This window comes from Mustelus asterias, chromosome 1 (assembly GCF_964213995.1).
Source record: "Mustelus asterias chromosome 1, sMusAst1.hap1.1, whole genome shotgun sequence".
Classification (NCBI taxonomy): Eukaryota; Metazoa; Chordata; class Chondrichthyes; order Carcharhiniformes; family Triakidae; genus Mustelus; species Mustelus asterias.
The window spans coordinates 11,203,161-11,209,160 of record NC_135801.1 but is presented as its reverse complement, the minus strand read 5'-3'; the positions used below and the strand labels follow the sequence as shown (position 1 = coordinate 11,209,160).

Below are 6,000 nucleotides of genomic sequence, written 5' to 3'. Positions count from 1 at the left end.
AAGTTAGAACAATTGTGGAAATTAAGTTATGACACGCATCTCTGTCAGGTAATGGAAAATGCTTATTAGCAAACAAAGCTTTCAGTGAAACCAGTGCTTGCGTACTCAGGATGAGCAACTAATCTAAACCTTGTGTTAGTTCCCTAAAGACTGTATTCCAGCCTTGGCCACAGGATGAAAATAAGATCCTTTCAATAACAAAATTCCAAAGAGCAAGATACGGCGAACTATAACTGTTACATTTTTTGTACAAATCGACAGAACACCTTCCAATGCTTTGTGCTGTATTGTGTTCTCACTTGTGCACAAGTAATTAAAGCTTGGAAGTTTGAGTACTCTTAGTGCCTAGTGTTGTGTGTACCCAAGTCAACTATAGTGCCTAGTGTTGTGTGTACCCATGTATTCGACATTATCAGTAGAAATTGGAGCACACCAAATTTGAAGGGCTAGGAAATGCCCCACTGATGATAGAAGTGGAGGCAAATCAAAAACCTCCTTCTGTTTATGGTTGGGTGGTGTGGGGAGAAATTAAAGCTGTTTAAGTTCATCTCCCTCCTGCCCATAACACCCAAACTATCCAACCTTTCCTCTTAAGATAACCCCCCTATCGCAGGTATGCTTCGAGTGAACCTTCTCTGAACTGCTTCGAATGCATTCATATCCTTTCTTAAATAAGTTGACCAAAACTATACACATCTCTTCTATTTCCCTGTACTTCTTTCTTTCTCTGTTTTCCTCTCCTATATTTGCTTTCCTCCCATGACTCCCAGTGAACTGGTGCAACGACAATAATCTCTCCCTCATGTCAACAAAACGAAGGAGATAGTCATCGACTTCAGGAAGCGTAGTGGAGGACATGCCTCTGTCTACATCAATGGGGACGAGTGATCGAGAGCTTCAAGTTTTTAGGTGTCCAGATCACCAACAACCTGTCCTGGTCCCTCGCATGCCGATGCTATAGTTAAGAAAGCCCCACCAACGCCTCTACTTTCTCAGGAGACTAAGGAACTTTGACATGTCCGCTACAACTCTCACCAACGCTACAGATGCACCATGGAAAGCATTCTTTCTGGTTGTATCACAGCTTGGTCTGGCTCCTGCCCTGTTCAAGACCGCAAGAAATTACAAAGGGTCGTGAATGAAGTCCAGTCCATTGCGCAAACCAGCCTCCCATCCATTGACACTTTCTATAATTCCCATTGCCTCGGAAAAGCAGCCAGCATAACCAAGGACCACACGCACCCAGGACGTACTCTGTTCCACCTTCTTCCATCAGGAAAAAGATAAAAAAGTCTGAGATCACGTATCAACCAACTCAAAAACAATTTCTTCCCTGCTGCCATCAGACTTTTGAATGGACCTACCTTATGTTAAGATTATCTTTCTCTACACCCTAGCTAGCTGTGACTGTGACAATATGTTCTGCACCCTCTTCCTTCTCCCCTGTGTACTCTATGAACAGTATGCTTTGTCTTTATAGCATGCAAAAAACAATGCTTTTCACTGTATCCCAATACATATGACAATAATAAATCAAATCGAAATAGTGCTTAGTAGTCGACAGGAAAAATGCATAGGTTTGTCATCCCAGTACTCCATCAAAATATGTGCATATCCCTTTAAGACAATGAATTATTCTTAATCCTTGAATGTGGGCACAGACCACTTTGCATTACTCCGGCTCCCTGAATGGGTGTTTGCTCCTTTAAAACATTGTGTTATTCCTGCTCACTCAGGGTGGGTCCCTGGCCCTTTAAGCCATTGTATTGATCTTGCTCCCTGGATGTGGGTGCCTGCCCTGCCCCTTTAAAACATTGTGTTATTCCTGCCCCATGGGAGTGGGTGCCCAGCCCTTTCAGATATTGTGCTATTCCTGCTCCCTGGGGTTAGATGCCTGGCCCTTTAAGACTGTTATTGCTGCTCCCTGGGGGTAGGTGCCTGGTCCTTTAATACTGTGCTATTCCTGCTCTCTGGGAGTGGGTGCTTGCCCCTTTAAGATTGTGTTGTTGCTACTTCCTGGGGATGGGTGTCAGCCCCTTTGAGAGACTGTGCTATTCCTGCTCTCGGCAAGGTGGAGGGGAAGGGGGTGCCTGGCCCCTTAAGACATTGTGTCGTTTTTACTCCCTGGTGGTGGGTGCCCGCCCCTTTAAGAGATTGTGTCAGTTCTGCTCCGTGGATGGTGGGTGCCTGGCGGTTTCAGACATTGTGCTATTTCTGGTCCCTGGGTTGGGTGCCTGCCCCTTTAAGTCTGTGTTGTTGCTGCTCCCTGGGGGTGGGTGCCTGCCCCTTTAAGCCTGTGTTGCTGCTGCTCCCTGCGGGTGGGTGCCTGCCCCTTTAAGCCTGTGTTGTTGCTGCTCCCTGGGGATGGGTGCCTGCCCCTTTAAGCCTGTGTTGTTGCTGCTCCCTGGGGGTGGGTGCCTGCCCCTTTAAGCCTGTGTTGTTGCTGCTCCCTGGGGGTGGGTGCCTGCCCCTTTAACCCAATCCGCTTTGCTGGCACGTCGACACTTCTGCCTGGGTGCGGGGAGCGGCCGCGGCGATTGGCGGAGCCGCCTGTCCATCAGAGCGCAGGGGCGGGGCTAGGAGGAGCCTATTGACCAACCTGGAAGCGGAAAGCCGCCACCTGGGTGATTGACAGGCCCGAGCTGTCCATCAGCCGGGAGCTGGGGGTCGCTGCGTGAACAAAGGCGGCTGAGCGGGGCCCCCGCTGCCCGGACAGAGCGAGCCAGGCGCCCGCGGTACCGGGACAGGCCAGCCCAGAGAGAGCAGCCCCTCCTGCCCGCATCTCTGTGCACAGGTACTGGATACACTGGGCATTGGATACACTGGATACATTGGGTACTGGATACACTGGGCACTGTACACACTGGGCACTGTACACACTGGGCATTGGATACTCTGGGTACTGGACACACTGGGCACTGTACACACTGGGCATTGGATACTCTGGGTACTGGATACACTGGGCACCGGATCTACTGGGTACTGGAAATACTGTGTACTGGACACATTGGGCATTTGATACTCTGGGTACTGGATACACTGGGTACTGGATACACTGGGCATTAGATTCATTGGGTACTGGATACACTGGGCATTGGATACACTGGGTACTGGGCGCTGGATACACTGGGTACTCTGTACTGGCTGCTCTGGGCACTGGCTGCTCTGGGCACTGGGTACTCTGGGCACTGGGTACTCTGGGCACTGGGTACTCTGGGCACTGGATACACTGGGCATTGGATACACTGGGTACTGGATACTCGGTACTGGGCATTGGGCAGATTGGGAATTGGGCACATTGGGCATTGGTAAACTGGGCATTGGATACACTGGGCATTGGATACACTGGGTACTGGATACACTGGACATTGGGCATATTGGGCATTAGATACATTGGGTACTGGATACACTGGGCACTGGATACACTGGGTACTGGATACTCTGGGTACTGGATACTCTGGGTACTGGATCTACTGGGTACTGGATCTACTGGGCACTGGATCTACTGGGCACTGGATACTCTGGGTACTGAATACGCTGGGTACTGGACACATTGGGCATTGGATACACTGGGTACTGGATACTCTGGGCAGTGGATACACTGGGCACTGGATACAGTGGGCACTGGATACACTAGGCATTTTATACACTGGGTACTGGATACACTGGGTACTGGATACACTGGGTACTGGATACGCTGAGCATTAGATTCACTGGGTACTGGATACTCTGAATATTGGATACACTGGGCATTGGATACACTGGGTATTGGATTCACTGGGTACTGGATACTCTGAATATTGGATACACTGGACATTGGATACACTGGGCATTGGATACTGGATATACTGAGCATTGGATACACTGGGTACTGGATATATTGAACATTGGATACACTGGGTACTGGATACACTGGGTATTGGGTACTGGATACACTGGGCTTTGGATACACTGGGCTTTGGATACACTGGGCTTTGGATACACTGGGCTTTGGATATTCTGGGCATTGGATACACTGGGTATTGGATATACTGGATATTGGGTGCCTGATACACTGGGCTTTGGATACACTGGGCTTTGGATATTCTGGGCATTGGATACACTGGGTATTGGATATACTGAGTACTGGATTCACTGGGTATTGTACTGGATACATTGGGTACTGGATACACTGAGTACTGGGTACTGGATATACTGAGCATTGGATACACTAGGTACTGGATGCACTGAGTAATGGGTACTGGATGCACTGGGCATTGGATACACTGGGCACTGGGTACTCTGGGCATTGAATTCTCTCGGAACTGGGTTCTCTGGGCACTGGGTACTCAGGGTAGTGGATACACTGGACATTGGATACACTGGGTGCTCTGAGCACAGGGTACTCTGGGTACAGGGTGCTCTGGGCACTGGGTATTCTGGGCATTGGGTACTCTGGGTACTGGATACACTGGGTACTGGATACCCCTCCAGCAAAGAGAACATTCAGGTAATTTGTATTCTCTTGCAACTGAGCAGCTCAGCTGGAGAGGCTCTTGGCTGACAAGGTATTCTCTCCTTTGTGACTGTCACAATGAATTGGATGGTGAAGCTTTCGTGGTATTTTCTTTAAAGGTCTCATTTCTGATTTAAAGGGCCTTGGCTCAATGAGTAGCAGCCTAACCTCTGACAGTGGTTAGCACTGCTGCCTCACTGTACCAGGGACCCGGGTTTGATTCGAGCCTTGGGTGACATCGGAACATGGGAATTAGGAGCAGAAGTAGGCAATTCAGCCTTTCCAGCCTGCCTGATTATGGCTGATCTCTCCCTGGTCTCAAATCCACCTCCCCACCTGTTCCCCATATCCCTTTAACCGTTTTTTAAAAATTAGAAATATAAATACAGTGACTTCATTGCAGTGTGAATGTAAGTCGACTTATGACAAAAATAAATAAACTATAATCTATCTCCTTCTTGAAACCATTTAATGATTCAGACTCCACCGCGCTATGGAGTTCCACAAATTCACCACCCTCTGCGAGAAGTAGTTCCTCCTCATCCTCCGTTTTAAATCTACTGCCCGGGTCCCTGGTGCTGTGAGGCAGCAGTGATATCCAGGGTCTTCTTAGCATGAATGTGGATCTCGCATATCTTGCATCATCACAGTAGATTAGTTGAGTCTTTGCTGGATTTTGTCAAGAGATAGCTGTTTTTATCCCCCCCCTCTCTGAGCCCTTCTGGAATGTTCTCTGGCTTTCAGCTAATGGAGTGACAGGGCGGAGGTTACAGCACCCAATGAGGTTAGGCCAGGTCATCCTAGTTGTACATGTCTCCGGTGACCTCTTTTCTGCCTGTGTGGAGTTTTGCCTGTTTTCTCCGGGTGCTCTGGTTTCCTCCCACAGTCCAAAAATGTGCAGATTAGGTGGATTGGTCATGTGAAATTGCCCCTTAGTGTCCAAAGATATGTAGGTTAGAGGGATAAGCCATGTGTGAGGTTACAGGGCGAGGATGGGCAAGAGGGCCTGGGTGAGACACTGTCTCTATGAACGGTATGCTTTGTATAGTGCGCAAGAAACAATACTTTTCACTGTATGTTAATACATGTGACAATAATAAATCAAATCAAATCAAAAGTCAATCATTGTAGACTCAATGGGCAGAATAGCTTCCTTCCACAGTGTGGGGATTCTATGATTAGGAGATAGGTGGCACAGTGGTTAGCACTGCTGCCTCACTGCGACAGGTATCCAGGTTCAATTCCTGCCTGGGGTAACTGTGGAGTTTGCACATTCTTCCTGTGACTGCATGGGTTTCCTCTGGGCGCTCCGGTTTCCTCCCACAGTCCAAAGATTAGGTTGATTGGCCATGCTAAATTGCCCCTTAGTGTCAGTGGGATGAGCAGGGTAAATACGTGGGTTGTGGGGATAGGGTCTGGGTGGGATTATTGGCGGTGCAGACTCGATGGGCCGAATGGCCTCCTTCTGCACTGTAGGGATTCTATGAATGAAAAAGGCAAAAATA

The 6,000-nt window shown here is 48.7% G+C and overlaps 1 protein-coding gene across 1 annotated transcript in view; it reads left to right on the top strand.

The window, feature by feature from the left end:
• The first annotated feature begins 2,612 nt into the window (after positions 1-2,612).
• The window catches only part of LOC144491368 (putative E3 ubiquitin-protein ligase HERC3), a 76,843-nt gene continuing 73,455 nt past the window's right edge, over positions 2,613-6,000 (top strand). The window contains exon 1 of the mRNA XM_078209086.1: positions 2,613-2,794. The gene's annotated coding sequence lies outside the window, so the exon portion shown is untranslated. The remainder of the gene's footprint in view (positions 2,795-6,000) is intronic.